This window comes from Perca fluviatilis, chromosome 1 (assembly GCF_010015445.1).
Source record: "Perca fluviatilis chromosome 1, GENO_Pfluv_1.0, whole genome shotgun sequence".
Classification (NCBI taxonomy): domain Eukaryota; kingdom Metazoa; phylum Chordata; class Actinopteri; order Perciformes; family Percidae; genus Perca; species Perca fluviatilis.
The window spans coordinates 18,296,703-18,322,762 of NC_053112.1; the positions used below are offsets into that span (position 1 = coordinate 18,296,703).

At 41.3% G+C, this 26,060-nt stretch overlaps 1 long non-coding RNA gene across 1 annotated transcript; it reads left to right on the forward strand.

The window, feature by feature from the left end:
• The first annotated feature begins 11,853 nt into the window (after positions 1-11,853).
• Positions 11,854-17,940, forward strand: LOC120565798. The gene is made up of 3 exons (XR_005640323.1): positions 11,854-11,943; positions 16,789-16,857; positions 16,985-17,940. It is a non-coding gene; the product is annotated as an uncharacterized LOC120565798 (long non-coding RNA).
• The last annotated feature ends 8,120 nt before the right edge of the window (positions 17,941-26,060 follow it).

Consider the following 26,060-nt stretch of genomic DNA (forward strand, 5'->3'; position numbering starts at 1 on the left):
TTCATTGGCTATTTCAAACTTTTTTAACAAATAAAAACTGAAAAATTGGGCGTGCAAAATTATTCAGACCCTTTACTTAGCAGCTGCAGCAAACTCTCTCCAGAAGTTCAGTGAGGATCTCTGAATGATCCAATGTTGACCTAAATGACTAATGATGATAAATAGAATCCAGCTGTGTGTAATCAAGTCTCCGTATAAATGCACCTGTTCTGTGATAGTCTCAGAGGTCCGTGTAAAGCGCAGAGAGCATCATGAAGAACAAGGAACACACCAGGCAGGTCCGAGATACTGTTGTTTGGAGAAGTTTAAAGCCGGATTTGGATACAAAAGATTTCCCAAGCTTTAAACATCCCAAGGAGCACTGTGCAAGCGATAATATTGAAATGGAAGGAGTATCAGACCACTACAAATCTACGAAGACCCGCCCGTCCCTCTAAACTTTCAGCTCATACAATGAGAAGACTGATCAGAGATGCAGCCAAGAGGCCCATGATCACTCTGGATGAACTGCAGAGATCTACAGCTGAGACGGGAGACTCTGTCCATAGGACAACAATCAGTCGTATACTGCACAAATCTGGCCTTTATGGAAGAGTGGCAAGAAGAAAGCCATTTCTTAAAGATATCCATAAAAAGTGTCGTTTAAAGTTTGCCAAAAGCCACCTGGGAGACACACCAAACATGTGGAAGAAGGTGCTGTGGTCAGATGAAACCAAAATCGAACTTTTGGCAACAATGCAAAACGTTATGTTTGGCGTAAAAAGCAACACAGCTCATCACCCTGAACACACCATCCCCACTGTCAAACATGGTGGTGGCAGCATCATGGTTTGGGCCTGCTTTTCTTCAGCAGGGACAGGGAAGATGGTTAAAATTGATGGGAAGATGGATGGAGCCAAATACAGGACCATTCTGGAAGAAAACCTGATGGAGTCTGCAAAAGACCTGAGACTGGGACGGAGATTTGTCTTCCAACAAGACAATGATCCAAAACATAAAGCAAAATCTACAATGGAATGGTTCACAAATAAACATATCCAGGTGTTAGAATGGCCAAGTCAAAGTCCAGACCTGAATCCAATCTAGAATCTGTGGAAAGAACTGAAAACTGCTGTTCACAACGCTCTCCATCCAACCTCACTGAGCTCGAGCTGTTTTGCAAGGAGGAATGGGCAAAAATGTCAGTCTCTCGATGTGCAAAACTGATAGAGACATACCCCAACGCTTACAGCTGTAATCGCAGCAAAAATGTGGCGCTACAAAGTATTAACTTAAGGGGGCTGAATAATTTTGCACGCCCAATATTTCAGTTTTTTATTTGTTTAAAAGGTTTGAAATATCCAATAAATTTCGTTCCACTTCATGATTGTGTCCCACTTGTTGTTGATTCTTCACAAAAAATTACAGTTTTATATCTTTATGTTTGAGGCCTGAAATGTGGCAAAAGGTCGAAAAGTTCAAGGGGGCCGAATACTTTCGCAAGGCACTGTAGATTCAAAGAAGGACCTGCAAGTCTACACTTTTTGACCACACTCCAGCAGCATCCGTGTGTGTTGGCCCCACTCTTGTGCCACTCTCAGAAGAACCTGACAGCTGCCGACATGGAAAGCCTGTTTAGACCACACCTCAGTCCAGCAGGAAGTAGCAGTCGGCCCGGCCCGACACATTAACTGGAATTATGAGCCCGAGCCCGATTTCAACCCGACACTTTTTTAGTACGTGGGCCGTTATAACTGACGTTCTCAACTACAATTCAGAGTTGTTTGAATTGCAGACATCTGTTTAAAATGATCTTAATGAATAATGCAACAAGAGCGAAGCATGTAAACTGCGCTGTTTGTTTATTTTGAATGGAACGGATCGCAAATGGATCTGAATGAAGAAACGTAAGAAAAAAAAACTCAACGTATTTCTCTGTGAGGGCTTGCCTCGCCCTCAGGGGTAGTCTATGCTTGGAGAAGTAACAAAAGAGGACATTGAAGGCTGACTATCATCTTTCCTGCCACGGCGATCCTGCTTTATGTGTCTGTTCATCGTCCAAGTCCCCGTTTTATTTGCTGTCATAGGCGAGCAGTGTGCCGCACTTAATGCACTCGACAAAGCCGACACTTATGTTGTCACTTCCCACGACTTTTTTAAAATGGTTCCATACCTCAGACTTTCCTCCAAACTTGCTCAAAGGTAATTCTCCTGTTTTTCTTTTTTTCTTTACATCCTCAAGCTCCATGTTAAACTTAAGCTCCACAATACAGGCCTGCAGGCCCAGCCGGTGTGATTTGCACGAGAGGAGGAGACTCCGGATATGACACATGTTGCATTTTGTAACTGTAGTCTAACTTGTGAAACATTTTGGACACATTCATTACTTTGGCCTAAATATAGCCTATATTGATAATATTTCTGATTATGGCATCGCTTTCTCCCCACCAGTGTTGCCACAGTTACTTTGAAAAAGTAACTTAGTTACTTTACAGATCACTTGATTATAAAAGTAATTTAGTTACTTTACAGATTACTTGATTTTAAAAGTAACGAAGTTAGATTACAAGTTACTTGATTAGTTACATTCAGCAACTGCCGTCAACACCCCCACAGCCTCAACATAAAAATGACAACCAGTTTACTGTGAGGCAGCTCAGCGTTGCCAGTAGTAGGGATCTGGTTTATTATGGCATGAAAGAGAGCGAGTAAACTGTGTTTAAGGGCAGCATTTCCGCTACAACATAGGCCTACTGCCCGACCAACTTCTTCAACTCTCCCCCACTTACTGGTTTTGCACCGATGTCCAGCTTTTGTTGTTTGGGTGGTGGGGGACCTCCTGCTCTCTGCTTCGCACCACCTGCTGGCACTTGCTCTGTAAGTTTGACTGCAGTGCTGCGACTCCAAATGTTTCTTCAAATTTGACGTAGTGTTTTCGTAGCTAGATAGCACTTTGTCGCCACCAGCACAGAGTGTACAACGAACCTTAATATTGCCGTCTTTAGCTGACACAAACTCAAAATAGTGACTGTATTTCCAGCTAGAAAGCGCGCATCTCTCTCCTCCCTCCATTGTTGTTTATGTTTGTGTCGCTGCGTGGTACACGTGAACTGTCCACATGCTGAAAAAGTGACTTGTCGCATACGTGACTTCACTCCCCGAGACGCAAGAAGAAAGCAAAAATATATATTTTTACTAAGGAAAATGACAAAAATAGTAACGCACAGTGACTTGGATAAGTAACTTTAATCTGATTACTGGTTTGGAAATAGTAACGCGTTAGATTACTTGTTACTGAAAAAAGTGGTCAGATTAGAGTAACGCGTTACAAGTAACGCGTTACGTGGCATCACTCCTCCCCACCCAATTAGGCTATAGTAATGATTAAAAAAAAACACAAATGCTTGATCAAGGGCATGGCCCGGCATGGCCCGGCCCGGCCGAGGATAGTGGTGGAAAATAATGGCCCGGGTCGGGCTCGGGCTCGGGCTCGGGCAGAGAATCTAAACTCTACTACAGTGTCTTTAAGACAAACATGGAGTTAGGCTTATAGAATTCTCCAGGCTTTGGTCCAGTCTTTAAACATGCAGTTTATAAAGCATGAAAGAGTGCATGCTCAGTTCACAGTATTTTAATGATTATTTTTGCTGTTCATTACTTGGTTGAATGAAAAACCACAGAACAGATGGTAAGTACAGGTCACATTACCAGTAACAATAAAATTGTATTCAGCTAAAATATATGTAGTTTCACATTTGAAACAGTGTATAACATTTTGTGCTTGCAAACAACAATACCTCTTGAAAATAAATTAAGAAAATTGTTCATAGTTCTTTGGTTGTACAGACCTACAATTTACACAGTTAACTTGATGGTGAATCAGAAAATAAAAAAATATATATAGTTTGGGATATTTGAGCTTAATGTATGTGTAGCAGGTTGATTGGTCGCAGGTGGTTTCAATCACACTCACACTCTCTGGACCAATCAGGAAGTAACTGCATGCTATATAGGCAGGGGGGATTGACCTCTTGACACTCTTTACTCTTTGTTGCTGGAAGCACATTTCTACTTTGGGTCCTTTTGCGTGGTGCAGTCATGGTTGTGCAACAGTGTCTCCCTGTTACAAACCCGATCCTTCCTGTAACGGAACCGGGTTGAGTGTTGCTGCAGGCTCTGTGTAGCTGTACTTTCGGCACTGTCGGTGTATTGGTGCGCAGCTCCCTGACGGGGTTGTAAAATTGCTTCGCTTGCGCTGGTATCTGCACTAGCCCCTCCCTTCCCTGCCACGCTGCTGTTTTGTCTCAACTGACTTCTGTTTCAACCACTGTCAACGGGTTGTAGCTACACAAGCTCACTCCAGGCTTTGAACGCCTCTACTCGCCTCACAGCGCCTCACAGCGCCAGCATCTGTGGCCCAAAGTGTCCGACAGGGCTGTATTTGAGTGATTGTGACACGGACGATAGCTTTGCTTTATTTGGCTTGACCGTGGTTGCTAATATGTGTATGGAGATTGGGGTCTATGTTTATGGGTTTATTTGTTAAATTATGATTTAGTGATTTTTGGTTAATTTATATTTCTTTTGTGATAAAGACTTTCATTTTTGTTGAAACCTTATTATTAAGATACCTTGGTATGATTTAACTAGTCAAATCCTATTCTCGGGGTGAAATTCCCCGGGTGGCGTTGCCGGTGTCTTCCTTGGGTCTGGGTGTTGAGCGGGCCAAAAAGGCGCTCCACACCAAAAGAGTCCCACTTGCCACATATGTATCCACTCTGGTATGACACTGCATATACTGAACTGCACTTGCCAAACCTGATAATCAATAAACAGCAAAGCCACATTTGAGAATGTTTTCCTTTAACATCTGGCCTTAAGAGTGGGCTGCAGTAGACCATATTTATAGGCCAGCTATTTCGTTCAAGGTGACATATAGTTCTGAGGCTGACTCCCAATCATGTGGCTACTGTAATCCATTTTGCCCAACAGTCTGTTGAAGATAATCCTGGATGTCTGGATCACTGCATGAATAAAGAGTTTGCCTTGACTCTGGAAATATATCAGTTCCCTGTCTTCAACGGCCAATCCACAGTCCCTTGAACCAAACCTGCATAGTGACACAATAATTCATCATAAAGGGAAAACATGACTCAAATATATTTCCAATAATGTGTGATACAATTTGCTCTTTAATACACATATTTTTGTAAGAATGGATATAGTCAATTAATTGTCAGTTGATATGGAGTGACCTGTGAGGCAAGAGATAGAGTTCGTCTGGAATTGCCCCAGGACAGGATGCAAGTCTGGAGGGTCTAATCCTGTGCTTATTCCAGAGGTCCATGCACTCATCCAGGTTTTTTTGCAGAACATCACTGAAGCAGAATCTCAGTAAGTCTTGATGTTCATGGCTGCCTTTAAAGTGTCCAGAGTCTCTCAGGTCTCCAAACAGGTCCATCAAAAATTGAGCCCTAGTTCAATTTCATTGTTAGGCTACTTATTTTACACAAGAGGAAAATATTATAACTATTGAATAACTACAAGTAGGCTACTACAAAAAGCATTAATGTTGCTGCTGCCAATATCAGCAAAATAAATCTGATTGTGTGAATGCATAGGTGGAAAGACACTGCATGGCCCCTCAATAATGCATGAGTGGATATGACTGCAGCACCTGTCAATTAATCTACCTGAGATCTCACAGAAACACAGGGCAAGCCGATAAGTACGAGCAGAAATAATTAAACATAACAACAAAGATATTTCTGGTAAAACTAGATACTAAGTGATTTCAGTCCACGGCAACCTAATATAAACAGCTACATTGTTATTATGGTACGTGGACTGTCATGCTTTATCAGGGTCATAATATGCAAATAGACAACTATATGTCCGTGGTAAGAGCAAATACATGTCTTTTTGAAAGTTAAGTTTCTTGTTATCTAATTCAAACAAATTTGCAGTTTATAGCGTGATCAGGCATGACATTTCATGATTATGGCATCTACTTGTTTATATTTATGTGGGACAGATACAGCCCACCCAGTCTGTTTTACCAGCTGAAATACTTTTATTTGACTGAAATCACTTTTTGGCGGATGAACACATTGTTGCTGTAACAAAATTACACTTATATGCGGCCAGAACCGTAACAGTGGATTATTTACCTTCCTTTTCTCAAAGTGGACCACCACGCCTCGATACGTTGATTCCCAACCGATAATCCATAATTGTGGCTTAAGGAGCCTGCATAGTAGTCTGTATGCTCATGTCTGTATGGCGTTAAATATGTGTCACATTCCTGAGCGAGTAATTGTATGTTTTGAGCGCAGAGAACTATATTTTGCAAGCACATTACATTTTGAACAGAAATTAACACTCGCAAAAAATTATTTAGTTTGAGTAAAAAAAACTATTTCGGGCACAATAAATGTATTTGCATGTCTTTCTCTGCTCGCAGGTAAAAGCTGCTGCACTCCGGTCCTGTCTCCCTTGCTCTCAACCTCTTCTCTCTGCGTGCTCAACTCTAGACACGCTCGCTCAGATTTTCACAGCGTTACAAGTGTGCCACAAAACCAACCAATTGCAGAATCAAAAGGTCAATTCTGATTGGCTGTTCACCTCCAATTAGATCGCAAGTAGCAGGAAAGACATATCTACAGGGAAACAGTTTTTGACACAACACCTGCAGTGATTCCCCAGCAAGGGGTATCTCTGCTGTAGCTAGTGGGTACTTGGAAAGATTGTGGAGCAGCTTAACTAATCAAAATAATTTAATTATGATTGATTTAAAACAATATATCAGCTGAAACAGCTCAACACACATGTTTAAACATATAGCGAAGTAATCAATGGTAGAAATAAAAAGCTAAAAGTGGCCTACTGACTTAGCTAACAGTTTAAATGATTAGTTAAAAGTAATGTATGACTTTTAAAACATTAACCACACTTCAAGTAAAAGGCCAAGCTAGTAGAATTTCTGACCAAACCAACCTAAATGTCTACAGTTCAATTGCATGAAAATGTAAGAATATTCACTTTAATAGGATAGTGTGAACACATTGGGAATTGACTGGGTGGGTATGTGAGTTAATATGACAGGGATGTGTGGGAACCTCAGACCAGAAGGGTTGGAAAGCACTGATCCACAGTATTTTATATTATTGACCTACCGGTATATTACAGACATGCCTTAATAGTTGTGTTAATCACGACACAGTTTTTTGAATTACATATCTCCGTGTGTGACTAACATCATCCTTCACAAGAAATCTAACATTAGCTAGCCCAGCATGGATACAGTCTATGCAAACCTAAAATGTCACAATACAGCCACTTAAAAGAAGTTTGTAATACTGGTTACATCGATGTGGTGTTTTATTAACCTTAATTCTTTAAGGTTGGTTCAATTGACTTGCAAAGTAGCTATCCGTTGCTAACGTTAGCTAGCTAGCTTATTTATGTCAAAAAGCAGTAGCTAACGAACGTTACTGCCAAGATATGATTTCATTTTAAGACAGATGACAACACTTGACGAGTCTTATAACATCTCTCTGGTCTCTCGTGAAATCATATCTTGGCAGTAGTTAGCTAACGTTTCTGCTTTTTGAGATAAATTAGCATTAGCAATGGATAGCTCATTCGCAAGCTAATATAGCAACATAATTCAGGTTAATAAAATACGGTAATGTAACCAAAGTATTAAAAACTACTTACATGTGGCTATAGTGTGACAGGCCTACTGCTGTTCAGTCACGCATTGCAAGACCTAACTTAGCTAGTTACAGTGCTGCGAGGCCTGTTCAGATGACATGTCGGCTGCTGTGTGTGAGCTAGCTAGATTGCTTGTGAAGGATGAGTCAAACATAAGGAGATATGAGTCAAACAAAACAACGGCATTATAGTACACACAAATATTAAGACATTTCTGTGATATAGCTATGTCAATAATACAAAATACTGACCGAAATGTGTTTTAATCCAGTAACATTAGTCGAACAGCTCCACTGTAGACGGTATTTACCGTACCAACAAGTGTTGACTGAAAAAGACGGTTCCTCCTAGATTTTTGTTTCCTGATATTGCAATCTAATTGGAGACGAACAGCCAATCAGAATTGACCTTTTGATTCTGCGATTGGTTGGTTTTGTGGCACACTTGTAACGCTGTGAAAATCTGAGCGAGCGTGTCTAGAGTTGAGCGCGCAGAGAGAAGAGGTTGAGAGCGAGGGAGACAGGACCGGAGCGCAGCAGCTTACATTTATTGTGCCCAAAATAGGTTTTTGTTTACTTAAACTAAATAATTTTTTGCGAGAGTAAATTTCTGTTCTAAATGTAATGTAATGTGCTTGCAAAATATGGTTCTCTGTGCTCCAAACATACAATTACTCGCTCAGGAATGTGACACATATATAACGCCATATGTCTGAGGGTACACTGTATTGCAGCCATGGTGCCATTTTCGGTTCCATGGTCTGTCCTCAGTCTCATTGGGACCACACCGACACTCTTGACACAATTTATATAGTTGTGGGCGATGACCGATGGGTTGTTGTTGGTAGCCCCACAAACAAGCCACATGATCCTTCTTGAAAACCCGTCTATACATCCTGAGAGGGCCAAGCCAAAGGGTTTCAGCTTATCATATCCATCTACATGCCAGTTTGGACCCATGGAGTGATACGTACGCCTCACCGTGTTCTCGCATCTGTTCCTTGTGGATTTAGTTGCCTCAACAATCTCATCACTGTGTGTCGTTTAACACGTAGCATGTGTTTTTGCTGAAGTACTTGCCACATAGTCCGATAGCCGAATAGTTCTGTAGCTCTGTAAGGAGAATCAAGGGTTGTTGGACTTTCAATTTGAATTATGAATAAATATTTCCTCCATAATATGGAAGTCGGCAAGCCTGATTTTGTTGTCAAAGGAGCCTGTATAAAACTGTGGAAACACATTTCATTTCCAAATTCTTCATAATAAAAGCTTTCATTAATTTGTAATTTAAATCTTATGAAGCAGAAAAATCAGGAAATGTTGGGTCTATATCAGTAGCAACCTGGGGTTAAATTGGGATATGTCATGTGGGGGGGGGGCTCTCCCGAGGGAGGTCCGTGGATATGTCCCCGTGGGAAAAAATTTTGAAAAATAAACCATTAAATGGCACTTTCTGGAGAGTTTTGTGCACAGTAAGGAGACTTGATAAGTCTTGAGAAATCAAGTCTTACATTATATGTGCAAAACTGCAAGGTTGAGAGCCTATACTTTGCATTGTTGTAGTATCAACAGGGATTAGGGCATTTAGCATTTACATTACTGTTAATCAGTCATCCCGTGATGATACACATTGTATTAGCTTGTTATTGAAGTGACCCATACAATGTGCCAAACATAATGTGCCATATGAAGAGACGGTGCAGCATATGACAATAGCAACAGTTGAGAAGATTTGGGTCATTGGTGACCAGGTCCACCTCACACAAACTTCGTTCTCCCAATCTCTTTTTTTACTACCACACACACACATGCACACAGCACTGAGTGGGGCTCTCCGATGCTCGGAGGCGAGCCGTGGCTGGCTCGGAGCCATGCCGCTGGAGGAGATGCGACAGCGAGAACCAGTTCAACGGCTTGGTCAGTAACATGAACTCGTAGCAGCGGGTGGAGCTTCTGAGCACCGGGCTTCCACAGCTTTGGGAGAAGGCATTTTATCTGCTAATCTTACCAACGTAGACATTTGGCGTTATGTTGTTGACCCGCAGTGGTGAATTGCAGTGCTGCGCGGGTTGTTGCCCTGTTCTGATTCTTCTCATCTCAGCTCCGCCGAGACAATAGGCATGCCATTTCAAACATCTTTCATTTATTGTCAGAAATACCATGTTTTCAAAAGCATCACTTTCATCAAATTGTATGTGACATATTTAGACTGCAAGCAGGCACATCCAGACAAACGAGTAGGCTTATGTCCCTGAGCCCCGGCCCAATTTAACCACTGGTAGTAACTTAAAAAGGCTCAGATCATGAAACAGTAAAACAAAGCAGAAATTAGTAAATGTACACACAGGGACACAGGAGAAAAACTAAACTTTAGACCACAGAGATTCAGTTAAAAACTACAAAAGTACTGAATAAACAGAAGTACATTTCTAGGGTAAAGTCCTTATTCTTTACAGTCTATAATAAAGCCTGATATCCAGCAGGATTTGCCTCCTACATAACATTCTTTGTGTGTTGCCGTTCACAAAATCCCTTCGCTTCAGGAAACAACAACCTTCGATCTAGAAAGCTACACACTGAAAATGGCAAGTTTTGAAGAAAATTTAGATTGTGCAATAAGACAGGCATGATTGGTTCTTGTGGTAAATGATTGTAAAGATTTACATGGAATATGTTTACGGCATTTACTTTCTAACTACTGTAGCCTACTATGTTCACAGTTTACTTCATTCAATATTTTGTGTGGCATTTTCTTTTGCAGGGTGCAAATGTTCCACCAAAACAAGTTCCTTCTTCAGATTTTTTTGCAGAGGCACTATCGCTGGGTCCGGAACTTAACACTTCCCAAGACAATTGGTTTAACACTCCCATCATTATATTTAGCACACATGCCATGTCCTTTGGGTCAGGTTGACCCAGTGCCCCCCTGCCCCGTCCTTCACATTAGCACACACATTCTTTGGGTCAGGTAGACCTGCCGCAGTTCACCCTCACATGTCCTTCACATTTAACATATGCACCGTGTCCTTTGGGTCAGGTAGACCCAGTGTGTGTGTGTGTGTGGGTGTGTGTGTGTGTGTGTGCGCGTGCGTGTGCATGTGCATGTGCGTGTGCGTGTGTGTGACAGGCAAACCTCGACCTGCCGCTTGTTTCTGACCGAGAGGGTAGCTTCCAGCCACCCCGTTGAATCATTGACAAGCGAGGTCTACCTCATGTATTGTCACGCAAGAAGGGCAACAGGCCAGCGCAGTGCACAGCCTTTGCAAATGCATTTCTTACACCAACAACAGACCTTGTGAGTTTTGCTGTCCTTCAGTGGACATATCTGACACCTCTTCCTCTTGCTGGCTGCAGCTGCCGAGGAGGAGGTGGAGGATGAGGAGACAGGACCCTAGAGTCGATCGCAAGATCCGCTCGCACAACTCTGCAGCTGAGCGGCTCTCACCACGGGAGCGGAGGGCCTGGAGGATGAATGGAGTCACGAGTGCCTTCCCAGCTGCTCCAGGAATCCCCTCCTCCTGTGCCACTTTTCGGCCATCCATCCAGGGTTGCTCCTCACCAAACCACAAAGGCGTTGTAGGCAGACATGTCTACACACTTGTGGAAGACTGCCAGGTGTCAGCGAGTCGTCCGTCTGCAGCTGTAGGCCTACGTGCCGATCAACTTGTGATCAACTCCCTGATTGTGTGTGATTGTCTTATTATCATTATAATCATCATCATCATCATCATCATCATCATCATCATTATTATTGGCATTATTATTATTAATAATTTATTATATTATTATTATATTATATATTATTATATCATTATAGTATTAGTATTATTGTTATTAGTATTATCAGTATAGTTATTATCAGTAGTGTTATTCTTATTCTTATTCTTATCCACATTCTTATTTTTATTCTTATTCTTATTAGTATTAGGTCAAATTGACCTGATGGGACATCACTCCGGCCTAGCCACAACACCCTCCCAGGTCACATTGACCCGTTGGGTCAACAGGAGGGTTAAACAAATGCAAACAACACAGCACCCAGAATGTATCTGTAATTGGGAGGAGGACGAGCGAGACAGTAGTGAGGTGCAGGAGGAGGGGGGGGGTGGAGTGGATAAAAGGAGGGTGCTGCAGAGTAACAGTCTAAATTGCCATCAGGATCAGGCTGAAGGATGAGTAGGACTCTGCTGTGGCTGCTGGCCTCTCTGGCCTTTTTCTCTCTGACTTCTCTGGCTGATGGAGCTCCATTGTAAGTAGATCTGTCTTACCTTTACCCCCATGTGCTTTTACCCTCTGAAACCCAAGCCATTTTTGAATGTTTTTTGCTCCTGTCACATTATTACTCACTGTGAGCTAATTTTTCACTCTATCTGCAAGTCTGGCATCTCAAATTAACAGAAGTAGGAATTGCTCCTTAATGTCTCATGAGCTGTATAACAAAGTTATAATGGCATAAAACATAAAAAAGGAAAAACGTAAGGTAGATTGATTTCATAATTATTTTTTTTAAATAGAAAAACAATTGAATCAGAAAATTCAACACTTTTTATAATTTGTTGAAGTTGGACGTTCTATGTGAGTTTTTTATCCACTTTGTGTTTTTTTGGCCTAACTTTGGAGCTTTTTTACATAATGTCGCCGAATTTTGCAGAGACTCATTCAGGGACAGTCGGAATATTTACAATCCGACGAACAATAAAGGTTAAGTGGTTTTTCATTGACAATCTTTTAAACATAATTTTTAAAACCAGCCGGTGGGTTTTGGGGTTAGGAGGGCTATAAGTTAATTCACACACAGAGCTAAAATGTATAGTTTGTTTACAGTGGTGCCCATAAGTTTATGATCCCCTGCTAAAGTTGACTAAAAAAGGAATAAAAAAATCATCTTTTTGAAATTGATCTTAATGCCTAAATTAAAAAATCCAACCATTAAGGACGCCAATGCAAATCAAACCAACTAATAGGCTAACTGAAATAAAACCATGACAATCTCTAGTTATGTTGAAGGGTATGTGATGATGTGGGTCTATTTTAATTCCAAAGGCCAAGGGAACTTTATCAAGATACATAGTAACCTGGATCCATGAAATAACTGGCCTTTAAAAATAAAAATCTGCCTGCCTCTATGGGAATTTAACATAGGGGTTGTATGCTTATGACCCCTGTATTTTAAGGAAAAACATTTATTTTTAAGCAAAACGAAAAACAGCAACAGTAGAAACATGGGTGTGGGTAGCTCTGCGACGTGTGTTTGTGTGTGGTCAGATTTCAGATTTTTAAAGGAGTGATTGTTGTGAGTAGCCTACAAGTTGGAGAATACCGCGGACACGCACCTCACACCGCGCGCACCACCCGGAGAAAAAAGTGAGAGAAAGAAAAAGGAGAGGTCGCAGTTCGGACGATGACTATCCGGTTGAGATTGTGTGTGTGTGTGCGTCCTCGAAATCTGACCACACACAAACACACGTCGCAGAGCTACCCACACCCATGTTTCTACTGTTGCTTAATTAAATATAACATCAAAAGAGAGAAGTTGTCTGAGTCCATGTTTTAAACAGACACACCTGGGGCGAAGTTGGGAACCAGAATCAGCTTTAAATACAGTCCTAATCTAGTCCTCACTAACACGGGCCCAATTATAGTAACTACATGAAAACTTCACGGTTGTTGCATGAAATGTCGTTTGTGTTTAGCCTACATCATCATTTTCTATCATGTGAAATAAGAGGCCATCAAGCCTGAAGCTGCAGACAGATGCTCCCCAGCAGTAAGCTCCCCCTGCTGTTCATAAGCTGTGCCGCCGCCCTTTCCGCTTTCAGACCCTCCCACCAGCCTTTGGGCCACGCCTCCTCATTTACATTGACATGTGTCAAGTCCAAACGAAAAGGCAATGTTAAATGGAAATTGAAATGCCAAATATTAAATGAAAATTAAAAGCCAATGTTAAATTCAAATTCAAAAGCCAAATATTAAATGAAAATTAAAAGCCAATGTTAAATTCAAATTCAAAAGCCAAATATTAAATGAAAATTAAAAGCCAATGTTAAATTCAAATTCAAAAGCCAAATATTAAATGAAAATTAAAAGCCAATATTAAATTCAAATGCCAAATATTAAATGAAAATTAAAAGCCAATGTTAAATTCAAATTCAAAAGCCAAATATTAAATGAAAATTAAAAGCGAATGTTAAATTCAAATTCAAAAGCCAAATATTAAATTCAAAAGCCAAAGCCAAATGGAAAATTAAAAAAAATAATAATATTTTTAATTTGATCTTGGTTTGTTTTCTCTTTGGACTTTCAATTTCTCTTTGGATTTTCAATTTGAATTATGAATAAATATTTCCTCCATACTGTCAGAGGTTTTCAGCGTTGCACATACTCCGAGGAGAATGACATGTTTGTTAAGTTTACCGATGATACTGGCTCCCCTGAAGAAGGCCTAGATACTGGCGGACCGAGGCGGGAATTCCTCACGCTTCTGATGAATGATCTGAAGCATTGCGCTTTTACCGGACCGCCAGAAAGCCGTTACCTGGTGTACAACTCTACAGGTCTCTTTATTTCATGGCAGTTTATGTTTTTTGTTAACAAGTGTTAATATATTTTGATAAAAGTATTATTTTTGTGGTACATTAAGTCCCACTTTCTGCCAAATTGAAGCACTTTAAAGTAAAGGTCAACACTGCACGACCCTTTTAGTCTTGTTAAACTTTCTGGCCATACATAGAATCTTTACAAAAAAGTCTGAATGGAAAAGAAAGGGGTGATGTAACCTGGGTCACCACTTGCCTAAATCTAACAGAAAGTCGCTCTAAACAGATAAAGATGGCCATTAACTGTAATTTTTTCTGTACTCTGCATGACAGCTGTCAGGAAAAATGAATATGTCCTGGCAGGAAAGATCATTGCTGTGTCTATAGTACACAGGGGACCAGCACCACATTTCCTGTCAAAGGACCTTGTTAACCACATTGTAGGGAATCCCAGTTTCGGTGCCACTGTGGAAGATATTACAGATGAGGAGATAGGGAAAGTTCTTTATCAGGTATGAAGTGACCTTGATTCAAGTAGTGGGTTTACTAAGCGAGCACATTATTTAATTTAGAGCAAGGTCATAGTGAAATGAACAGACCAGAAGTTTCAGATCTCCATTTCTATCAGTAAGACAACATTTAAGTAAAAAACAATTTGATCCTTGTTTTGTTTGAGTGGTTTACCATTTGACTGACCATTGCAAGATTCTCACCCTATCAGGGATGGGTTTTGCTAAGTCTTAAAACGTCTTTTAAACAGGTCCAGGAAGCAGAATCAGTGGAATCTCTGCTAAATGTACTTTTGCAAAACAGCTCCAAATTCCAGACTGCTGGATGCTTCCTACATGTGAAGACTTCTGAGGACAAGCAAACTCTTGTGGAGGAATACCTCAGATGGTATATTCTACACAGAAACCAGAGTGTTATTCAAAGTTACTAGTTCTTAAGACTCATTCTCTGTCTCCATTCATCAAACATATTTAATTCTCATGTATAATAACCACATACTTTCCAGTCCCATGATTTATCACTTGAATGCTTTAAAAGTGGCTACAGATAAGATTGTGTGACATTCACAAATGGTAAAGCGGGTTTAGTGAAAAGTTAGATTGTTCATTTTGAATTTTCAGTCCCAGAAAGACTGGTAACTTAGACTGTCCATCTGTTATATGATCATTGTTCCTAATAGATTCAAAGAAGGACTTGCAAGTCACTTTTTGACCACACTCCAGCAGCATCCGTGTGTGTTGGCCCCACTCTTGTGCCACTCTCAGAAGAACCTGACAGTTGCTGACATGGAAAGCCTGTTTAGACCACACCTCAGTCCAGCAGGAACAGACATGAAAATCACTCACCTTTCGGCGAAATTCGCTGTTTTGAAACCCAAATAGGTGATCTATGTAAATTGTGTAGATTCGATGAGAAAATATTTTAGAAAAATTAATAAATTAAAAAGTCCACATGGGATTTGTTTTGATGCGCTGGATTTAACCAATCATCGAACTTCGACCTACCAATTAAAACGAGTTCTAGCCAATCAGATGCAAAGTAGGACGGGTCTTTGCCAAAATGTGATAACGCGGCTAAAAAAAATGCAAAGCAAAGTTCATCAAACTTGGAGCATGTAGATACAGGCAGCTTTAGTTGAGAAAGTAGTTAAAATAAATGGCGTTGGGCATGAATAGAGGACAAGAGGAAAAGGGTCGAGACAGGAAGCCGTTTAGCACTTGGTGCCTCAAATTGAGGGAGCCGGGTGTATGCTTCTGCAGCGCATGTTCAAGGAAGATACTGTATGGCAGCAGTGGTAAGAAAGTGTTTGCTAGTCACAAAGCTCACTCTGTAATACGAGTACATTACCGGCTACCGTAGCGACTGCGACTGTTTCTTTACTGACCGAGACCGACCGTGATACAAACAATACGTGTGTGCACGTTCACAGCGGAACATGATTTGTCATTAATGATGGCCATTGTGTAAAAGCTATCTGAAGCCCAAACTGCCTTGACAAAGCTGTCTGTTTGGAATTAGCACAGCCTTGTCCCAGAGTTTAGACGTCCAGCTATATGAAAAGATAAACAATGCAACGTTTTTAATAAATGTAAATAAAGCAGCTAATATCAACATGGACAAAATCATGAATGTACTAATTCGCTTTTTTGATGAAGACCTGGCTAAAGTAGTAATGTTTAGTTTTCACAATGATTTATTGTAGGATTATGATATTATGGCAATATGTAACTCTACATTGACTCTTAATTTAACATATGGTTGGAAGAAGTAAAAATGTATCCAAAACTTTTCAAGTTTTAAAAAATTATGACTTTTATTACTGTGTAATGTCAAAAGGACTTTAACTGTTTTGCCAATCAAATTAATTTTAATGAGTGCATATTGAAATATTACACTGTTGGTTGGCAAAAAATGGATCTCAAAATGCATCAGATCGATGCTTTAAAATATGGAATATTTAAAATTTTCTTTTTTTTTTCCCCGGACCCCCCCAGAGGTGTAATATCCTTCTCACCTTTTTCCCCCCTGACCCATTTTTATGCCTGCAGCAAGTAACAGTCGGCAGAAAGAAGGCAAAGCACTTGGATGTTGGGCAGATTTTCTTCTTGATTGTGAAGGTTTGTTATGGCTTTTTTTTATATGGTGTTTGTAAAAAGTGAAAACCTTTCGTTTTCACACTGTGTTAACTTAATTTACTTGTTAGATGATGAAGACACTAAAACAATGTTGACTTTTCCCTTTCAGAAAAAGCATCTGCTGTGTCCCTAGAGGATATACTGATGTTTGCTACAGGGCTCGCATCCCTTCCACCTGCTGGAATAACACCACTACCATGCATCGAGTTCTTGACAAATTCGCCATTCCCAAACACCTGTGCAATATATGCTAAAGCTCCCTCTCCTTGAGACCTACAGTGTCTTTAAGACAAACATTGAGTTTGGCTTACAGAATTCTCCAGGCTTTTCCCAAAGCCTGGAGAACCAAGTCTGGATTTTTTTAAACATGCAGTTTATAAAAGCATGAAAGAGTGCATGCTCAGTTCAGTTCACAGTATTTTAATGATTATTATTGCTGTTCATTACTTGGTTGAATGAAAAATCACAGAACAGATGGTAAGTACAGGTCATATTACCAGTAACAGTAAAATTGTATTCAGCTAAAACATATGTAGTTTCATATTTGAAACAGTGTATAACATTTTGTGCTTGCAAACAATACGTCTTGAAAATAAATTAAGAAAATTGTTCATGTTCTTTGGTTGTTCAGACCTACAATTAATACACAGTTAACTTGATGGTGAATCAGAAAATAAAAAAATATATAGTTTGGGATATTTGAGTTTAATGTATGTATCCACTCTGGTATGACACTGCATATACTGAACTGCACTTGCCAAACCTGATAATCAATAAACAGCTAAGCCACATTTGAGAATGTTTTCCTTTAACATCTGGCCTTTAAGAGTGGGCTGCAGTAGACCATATTTATAGGCCAGCTATTTCTTTCAAGGTGACATATAGTTCTGAGGCTGACTCCCAATCATGTGGCTGCTGTAATCCATTTTGCTCAACAGTCTGTTGAAGGTAATCCTGGATGTCTGGATCACTGCATGAATGAAGAGTTTGCCTTGACTCTGGAAATGTATCCAGTTCCCTGTCTTCAACGGCCAATCCACAGTCCCTTGAACCAAACCTGCATAGTGACACAATAATTCATCATAAAGGGAAAACATGACTCTAAATCCAAATATATTTCCAATAGTGGTGGTACGGTTCATGAAAAAACATCCGAACCGCTCGGTTCGCTAGTCTCGGTTCGGAATGTGTGTGTGCCGCACGGTTCGTCAGTACACTGTTAATGTGCACTAACCACTTACTGCCGTAGTGGCCACTTTCGACACCTATGTTAAAACACTTACTGGAAATGACGAGCGGGTTGAGTTTGACGAAGACCCATGTGATGATCGCGTCACATGGGTCTTGCTGCTCTTGAATTTCAAAATACGATCTCGTATTTTACGAAAATAGTTTCTGAAAACATTTTAAGCGAGAAATAGGCCATGCAGTTGCCGAATCTGTCTTTATTTCAGATCGACAAAGTTCAGTTTAAAAGATTTTCGTCAGATTTTAAGAGACACCGAGCCGACTTCTCCTCAAGTGGAGTGGGGTGCTGCTGCTGCTGCAGGTCACGTCACGTCACATGCAGAAATGTCAAGTGGGATAGAGGCTGCCTGGAGTTGGAGGATGCGCCAGCGTCGTTTATAGTCTGGTGTGTGGGAACATTTTGGATTTCATGTTACCTATGATGAAATAAAAGAATATATAGAACTGCCACTGTGTGCATGTATTGTGCAACCTGCATTCAATATGCTAATGTTAGCTATATATTATATGCTGAAGTATATTCTGGAGTGTTAAAGATTAAAAGAAAAAATAACAAGAACTGTACAGAACCGAAAACTGTGACCCTAAAACCGTGATACGAACCGCACCGTGGGTTTTGTGAACCCTACCACCCCTAATTTCTAATAATGTGTGATGCAATTTATGCTTTGATACACATTATATTTTTGTAAGAATGGATATAGTCAGCTAATTGTCAGTTGATATGGAGTGACCTGTGAGGCAAGAGATAGAGTTTGTCTGGAATTCCCCCAGGACAGATGCAAGTCTGGAGGGTCTTTCCAGAGGTCCGTGCAATCATCGAGGTCTTTTTGCAGAACATCACTGAAGCAAGTAAGTCTTGGGGCCCTATTTTAACAATCTGAAACGCAAGTATGAAACGCAAAACACAAGTAGCTTTGTGGGCGGATCTCGGGCGCTGTTGCTATTATACCGGCGGGATTAAATGAGTCTTGCGCCCGACGCAAATCTAAAATGGGTTGGTCTGAAGTAGCTAGGTGTGGTTTGGGCGTAACGTGAAAATAACCAATCAGAGCGTCATCTCACATTCCCTTTAAGAACAGGTGCGCTTGTTCCATGGCAGATTGCTATTATGATGGCGGATTTGCCTGGCGCACACCAGCGGGAGCTTTCCGGGATGCGGCAAAGTAATGAATGCCCGTCTTGTCTGGGTGGCGATGTTGCTGCGGCCTCTCGGGCGCATCTCCTCAAGTCTGGAGAGGATTGCTGCAGCCATGTAGCGTGGGCCTTCAAACGCACCACCTGCTCCTGTTGTGCCCTTTCCTCCTCCCCCAACTCCATCTCCGTCCACCCACTCCATCAGGAGCACATCGCGCATTGCCACTCCCGGACCCTCAAGTGTCCAATCCCACGGTAGTTCAACATCACGTCTCCTTAAGTCCTCTAACATTTCCTCATTTATGTCATCAACACATCCATGATTCATGGAAATTTTGTGTAAAACACAAGTCACAAAGAATGCTTAAACTTTTTGAGGACTGTATTGTAAAGTGCTTCCTGACCTATCCAAACACCTGAAGTGCATTTTCAGTAATATTTTTCCTTGTAATTATGTATGGTTTGCAAAAATGGGAACTGCTGTGTCAGTGTAGATGAGGGAAGCAAGGTGTATGCGCGTTGTGCGCACGCTACATTATGGCCAAGCATGTGCCTAAAATAGAATCTGAATAAGACTGACTTTAGACCAAGTTTTTCCTGGTCAGTGGCGGAATTGTTTTCTGAAACTGCAAAATAGCATCAGGGAACGTTTGCGCCTGAACACGCCTCCTCTTTTCGCTGAACTGCCCCCGGGAGCGCAAATTCATTCCCTAATTTACAGACGTGTGTCTGTGGAGGGAAAAGTCCGCTGTGCGTCGGGTGCAAAATAGGAATGATACATGCGTCGGTGTACAAAGTCAATTGCGCGGGGTGCAAGATAGGGCCCTTGATGTTCATGGCTGCCATTAAAGTGTCCACAGTCTCTCAGGTCTCTGAACAGGTCCATCCAAAATTGAGCCCTAGTTCAAATTCAAAGTTAGGCTACTTATTTTACACAAGAGGAAAAGATTATAACTATTGAATAACTACAAGTAGGCTACTACAAAAAGCATTAATGTTGCTGCTGCCAATATCAGCAAAATAAATCTGATTGTGTGAATGCATAGGTGGAAAGGCACTGCATGGCCCCTCAATAATGCATGAGTGAATATGACTGAAGCACCTGTCAATTAATCTACCTGAGATCTCACAGAAACACTGTGCGCGCTCTCGAACAGAAAATAATTAACACATAACACAAAGATATTTCTATGCGGTAAAAAAGTGCTAAAAAGTGATTTCAGTCCACGGGCACAACCTGTTAAAGCTACATTGTCCAGTTTTATGTGGACAACTGCTTTTATCAGGATCATAATATGCAAATAAACAACTATATGTCAAAACAAATTTACAGTAACCATATATAAAAGATCAAATGTACAGTGTTAATGTGCAAATAGTGCAATAAAAAAAGAGAAATGATTGTGTATGTTTGAGAGATTACAGAGAGGTGGTGTTCAACTCTCCAAGGGAGGCGTTGTAAAGTTTAATGACATAGGCAGGAACGATTTCCTGTGGCGCTCTGTGGTGCATCTGGGTAAGAGGAGTCTTCTGCTGAAGGTGCTCCTCTGCTGGGCCATTGTGTCGTAGAGAGGGTGTGAGACATTACCCAAGATGGACTGAAGCCTAGACAGCATCCTCCTCTAAGCCACGATCGTCAGTGTGTCCAGCTCCTCCCCCACGACATCACCAGCCCTCCTGATCAGTTTGTTTAGTCTGTTGGTGTCTGCGACCTTCATCCCACTGCCCTAGCATGTGACAGCGAAGAAGATAGCACTTGCCACAACTGATAGAACATCCTCAGCATCGTCCGACAGATGTTAAAGGACCTCAGCCTCCTGAGGAAAAAGAGTCGACGTTGGCCCTTTTTGTAGACAGCCTCAGCGTTTCTAGTCCAGTCCAGCTTATTATTTAAGTACACCCCCAGATACGTATACTCCTCAACAGTATCCACAGGGACCCCCTGGATGGAAACAGGGGTCCCAGGTGATTTCGCCCTCCTCAGATCCACTACGAGCTCCTTCGTTTTTGTCACGTTGAGCTGCAGATGGTTCAGCTCACTCCAAGTGACAAAGTTGCCCACAACAGTCCTGTATTCATTCTCATCACCCTTTTCTATGCAGCCAACTATTGCTGAGTCATCAGAAAACTTCTGAAGATGGCAGGACTCAGTGCAATAGTTAATGTCCGAGGTGAAGAGGGTGAAGAGGAAGGGAGAGAGGACAGTCCCTTGTGGAGCCCCAGTATTGCTGACCACCCTGTCAGACACACTGTTCTTTAGGCGTATGTACTGTGGTCTGCCCGTCAGGTAAACAACAATCCAGGACACAATGAGGGCTTCCACCTGCATCGCAGTCATCTTCTTACCCAGTAGAGCTGGACGGATGGTGTTGAAAGCACTGGAGAAATCAAAGAACATGACTCTCACAGTGCTTGCAGGCTTGTCCAGATGAGTGTAGATTCTGTTCAGCAGATAGATGATGCTGACCTCAACTCCTAGGCTGGGCTGGTAGGCAAACTGTAGAGGATCAGTGAAGGGCCTGACCATAGGCCTTAGCTGCTCCAGGACGAGCCTCTCAAAGGTCTTCATGATGTGGGACGTCAGAGCCACCGGTCTGTAGTCCTGAGGGCCGCTGGGACGTGGTGTACCCAGTCTGTTTTACCAGCTGAAATACTTTTATTTGACTGAAATCACTTTTTGGCAGATGAACACTTTTTGCTGTAACAAAATTACACTTATATGCAGCCAGAACCGTAACACTGGATTATTTACCTTCCTTTTCTCAAAATGGACCACCACGCCTTGATACGTTGATTCCCAACCGTTGATCCATAATTGTGGCTTAAGGAGCCTGCATAGTAGTGTGTATGCTTGTGTCTGAGGGTACACTGTATTGCAGCCATGGTGCCATTGCCCATGGTCTGTCCTCAGTCTCATTGGGACCACACCACCACTCTTGACACAATTTATATAGTTGTGGGCGATGACCGATGGGTTGTTGTTGGTAGCCCCACAAACAAGCCACATGATCCTTCTTGAAAACCCGTCTATACATCCTGAGATGGCCAAGCCAAAGGGTTTCAGCTTATCATATCCATCTACATGCCAGATCTAGGTTGGACCCGTGGAGTGATATGTACACCTCACAAACCTCCGGTGTGTTCTCGCATCTGTTCCTTGTGGATTTAGTTGCTTCAACAATCTCATCACTGTGTGTCGTTTAACACGTAGCATGTTTTTTGCTGAAGTACTTGCCACATAGTCTGATAGCCGAATAGTTGCCCCGGTCCACGCAGCTCTGTAAGGATGGCACGTCTCACCTCATCCAGTTGTGAATAGTTTTTCCTTTCTTTACAACCCTGCTTCTCTCAAACGTGACTTCAAAGTGCTAATACTTATCCTGATGTTGTGATTGGTTGACAACATATCAACTATCACGTCGTATGTATGCCCTGCATCAAAATAATTCTTAATAATAGCGAAAGTATCTTCGGGAGTATTCATGTTTTCAAAATAGCCGCTTTTCCGTGTTTTCACCTCTCTTTTCTGTTAAAAGACAGACAGTCCATCTGTCCAATCAGGAGGGTCCGTCCTCTGCTAGATAGGCCCTACCCTTTCCGGTAGAAGTTAATGCCATTGTGTTTTATGATTTGTTGAAGTGTTTTCCTATGTGCCGTCGTGTTTTCCTATTTGCTGTCGTGTTTTCCTATTTGCTGTCGTGTTTTCCTATTTGCATTAATATTTTGCTATTTGTTGTGTTTTCCTATTTGCTGTCGTGATTTGCACTTCAGGGCCACCATAGGGAACCCTTGTTCCATGCTGAAATTGCAACTGTCAAGACATATTATGTACACATACAGCCACCAAGACAAATGCATGTGGAACCTTAATCCAATGGGAATGCTATGGATCCAAATCCAAACCTTTCAAGTACCCTAAACAAGTACTCCCACTCAATTTGGTAAAATGTCCTCTCAAGACTAAATCCAATGACTGCACATTCTCTGAATGGATAGGGAGATATTGATCAAGCACCAAGCACCTTGGGAATAAATATTTCATCAAAATTTTTAATGACCACTTTTAATAATGAAACCGTCTGCTACAGTTTGGACATTGTGATGAAATAGGATTATTTAGTATTTATATTGCATATTATTTGACTGTTTTCTACTTCATTATATGTACTATTCATTATTGTTATTTGTTTACATGAACACCAACCATACTTATCTCTTAATTTTCTGCTGAATGGTAACTGTATTTCGGCCGTTATGGTATTTAAAAACTTGATTGATTTGCTATATGGAAGCCGGCAAGCCTGATTTTATTGTCAAAGGAGCCTGTATAAAACTGTGGAAACACATTTCATTTCTTATAAATTCTTCACAATAAAAGCTTTCATTAATTTGTAATTTAAATCTTATGAAGCAGAAAAATCAGGAAATGTTGGGTCTATATCAGTAGTAACCAGGGGTTAAATTGGGATATGTCATGTGGGGGGGGCTCTCCCTAGGCGGGTCCGTGGATATGTCCCCCCGGGAAAAAAATTGGAAAAATAAACCATTAAATGGCACTTTCTGGAGAGTTTTGTGCAAAGTAATGGAGAAATCAATTCTTACATGATATGTGCAAAACTGCAAGGTTAATAGCCTATACTTTGCATTGTTGTAGTATCAACAGGGATTAGGGCATTTAGCATTTAGATTACTGTTAATCAGTCATCACGTGATGATACACATTGTATTACCTTGTTATTGAAGTGACCCATACAATGTGCCAAACATAATGTGCCACATGAAGAGACAGTGCAGCATATGACAATAGCAACAGCTGAGAAGATTTGGGTCAGTGGTGACCAGGTCCACCTCACACAAACTTCCTTCTCCCAATCTCTCTCTTTACTACCACACACACACACACGCAAACATGCACACACACTGAGTGGGGCGCTCCGATGTTCGGACAGCGAGAACCAGTTCAACGGCTTGGTCAACAACATGAACTCGTAGCGGCCAGTGGAGCTTCTGAGCACCGAGCTTCCACAGCTTTGGGAGAAGGCATTTTATCTACTAATCCTACCGACGTAGACACTTTGGCGCAGGGGCGTCGGCCTTGGGGTAAAACCAATACAGATTACCAGGGCCCAAGGGGAGAGAGGGCCCTTGAAAAGTCTGGAACATATTTTATTTTACTTGGATATTTTAATTTCCTAATTAAATTTCATAATGCATGTCAGAGGAAATGTAAAGTTAGTGTATTGGCTGAATAACTTTGTTGATTGACTGACTACATTTTGTATACAAAAAAAAGACTAAGGTCTCACCCACCCCTTACTAATGGTTTAGTCCATCTGCACGCATTTTGTTTACGTTAGATCAGTTGAGCGTTTTGTGGAGTGCAAACTTCTGCTGTAGAAATGTCTTTCTCAAAGAAAGACAAATCATGCCACCAAAAAAGAAAGGAAAGACAGGAGAAGTTGAGAAAACAAAATGAGGGGAAACATTTGGTAAATGACTTCTTTTCAAAGAAAGGTGAGCACAAACTAGAAAACAAAATCCATGGTGCTAACCTGCTTGAATATCTCCGCGACTGTTAGTGCTAAAAACGGACTGAGACAACCCATTGAAAGAGCAGAACGTACAGTTTCAAATGAAAATTTGGTTATACATGTAATCTGAGTATGGCAGTGTGAGTAGCATTTGACACTCGAGAAGCAAAAAATGTCCGACAACGCCACTTTGGATAGGCCCAAGACCTTTAAAGCACACAGATCAGTTTATCAAAAATTAGGCGTCAGAGACAATAATGTATTTATAAAAATATATCATTTTATTTTCTTTTATGTTTCAAATATGTCTTTTAAAATGATAGGATCGTTAATGTTAAAAGAAAGCAATAATTGAATATTAGGAAAGAAATAAACAAAACACAATTCAAATCAACAAAATAGCATGCATTATTAAAGAACCAAAATCGGGGAGGACTTCCGGCCCGCGAACATGTGAGGATGCTTCCTTACTGAGCTCCTCACCTGAACTGCTAAAATTACCAACTCAACTTATCTCTCGCCAAAGTTATAGGACGACCTAAAGCTCATTTGAACAATGCACACCAACAACACGTTTTCGGCTGCTTTGGATGGTGAGCAAAGAAAAATGAGCAGGAAAACTAAAGAGACTAGAACAGGCGCGTTAGCTTCCATTAGCTCCCTCGCTAACAAACAGGGCGCGCAGCCCGTGGAGTCGGCTATCCTCTGTGCTATCGAGAAACTGAAGGAAGAGCTACTTGCTAAGATTGAGAAAAAAGCCGAGAGTCAAAATGCCAGGATTGACCAGCTAAGACGAGACTTGCAACAGGCCACCGAAGCAACAAAAGCCGAAAACGCAACGCTGGGAAAGCAGGTATCTTCGCTGGAGACGGCTAGAAGCGTCCACTCTGATTCTATTACTCAGCTGGAAAATGACATGGTAGGAATTAAAAAACAGATTGACATTCTGACAGCATGCAATGAAGATCTCGAAGCCCACTCACGACGCTGTAACCTACGAGTCACCGGCATTAAAGAGGGACGCGAGAATGGTATGCGTCCTGTGGAGTTTATGACCCTGGTGTTGGACCGGGCCCATCGGTTGCTACGGTGGGGACAGGAGGATGGGCTTCCTCTCAGGGCATGGATAATCAGATGCCATTACTTCTAAGGTTGCGAGAGTATACTGGGAAAAGCAAGAGCTCTGAAGCAAATTCTGACGGCTGAGGGGGATAAAATCTGCATCTTTCCAGATTACACACAAGCAGTGATGGAGCAGCGCAGCGAGGT